This window comes from Arachis ipaensis, chromosome B08 (genome assembly GCF_000816755.2).
Source record: "Arachis ipaensis cultivar K30076 chromosome B08, Araip1.1, whole genome shotgun sequence".
NCBI classification, from domain to species: Eukaryota; Viridiplantae; Streptophyta; class Magnoliopsida; order Fabales; family Fabaceae; genus Arachis; species Arachis ipaensis.
Genome location: NC_029792.2, coordinates 102,895,090 through 102,896,118, shown reverse-complemented (window position 1 = coordinate 102,896,118; position 1,029 = coordinate 102,895,090). Strand labels below are relative to the sequence as shown.

Here is a 1,029-nt window from a genome sequence, read left to right as displayed (position 1 = left end):
AGCAATTCCAACAACCGCCACTGAAAATGAAATCATACTTTCGAATTTCAAAATATAGTCACAACTCATAAAGCACTGAAAGAAAACCAAGTTGCAGGAAATTCAAATTTTGCAAAACATCAATCACATGAAACACAAAATCCGAAACATGCAGAGAAGAAACAAAAGGTGGGAGAGATATTCCTAAATCAGAAAACTAAATTGATGATGAGATGATGGAGTTTATGATTTGATAACTACTTACCGAAAGAGAGAAAACGTGAAGGTCAAGCAAAGCAAAGCGCCACATCAAAGACGCGCTTCCATAGTGATAAAACTCACCGTCAGAAAACCAAGTTGGATATAAAGGCTCAGAGAAAAAACAAAACACAAGAAACCAAAGATAATAACAAATATATCACTTTTTTTTCTAAATCACATGGTCACAATTTTCAAGGGGATATCTTTGTATGACATATCCGACATCATCCACCACAGCAAATCTATCCTCACAGGCTCACAGCACGTAACTGGAATTTAAAAAAATATTAAATATCTTTTTTTCTGTTTTTGGAAGATAAAAACTATATAATATGGCTGTCACTATTGAAAATTCAAGTTTGTCGTTGGCTCTCTTCTTCTTTCTGATTGCGTTATTCAGTCGTTTGGGCGGTTGAGTGCAGAAGTAGTGTGCTTTTCTGATCAGTGATCAGTTGGTGGGAACCAAATTGTGTTCCAAATATTGTGGAATGACAAAAATGTCCCTTAGTGGGAAGTGGCTGCTATGGCGTCATCAGCATCAATGGCCACGTTGTGGCGTCAAGGGACAGCTGCCCTTTTACATGATAAGGTACTTCTCGCCCAATTGGAAATTAGAAATTAGAAATGAGAAATGAGAACTTGGGATGCATTTAAGAAGCAATATCTTTATGAGATTGATAGGAGATATTTTTGTATGAAATGCTATTAATTGATTTGCGATAATTTTACGGGATTTGTTAATTTACTTTTAAGAATACTATGATATAAATTATAAATACATATAATCAA

General features: G+C 34.8%; 1 protein-coding gene across 3 annotated transcripts in view; it reads right to left on the bottom strand.

Annotated features, from left to right (window-relative positions):
- The window catches only part of LOC107613505 (major facilitator superfamily domain-containing protein 12), an 8,074-nt gene extending 7,249 nt beyond the window's left edge, over window positions 1-825 (bottom strand). Inside the window, exon 1 of one of the 3 annotated variants that reach the window (XM_016315536.2) lies at window positions 245-825. The gene's annotated coding sequence lies outside the window, so the exon portion shown is untranslated. Of the gene's footprint in view, window positions 220-244 lie in introns of those variants that run through there. The other 2 variants (XM_021109639.1, XM_021109638.1) reach the window with 2 other exon arrangements.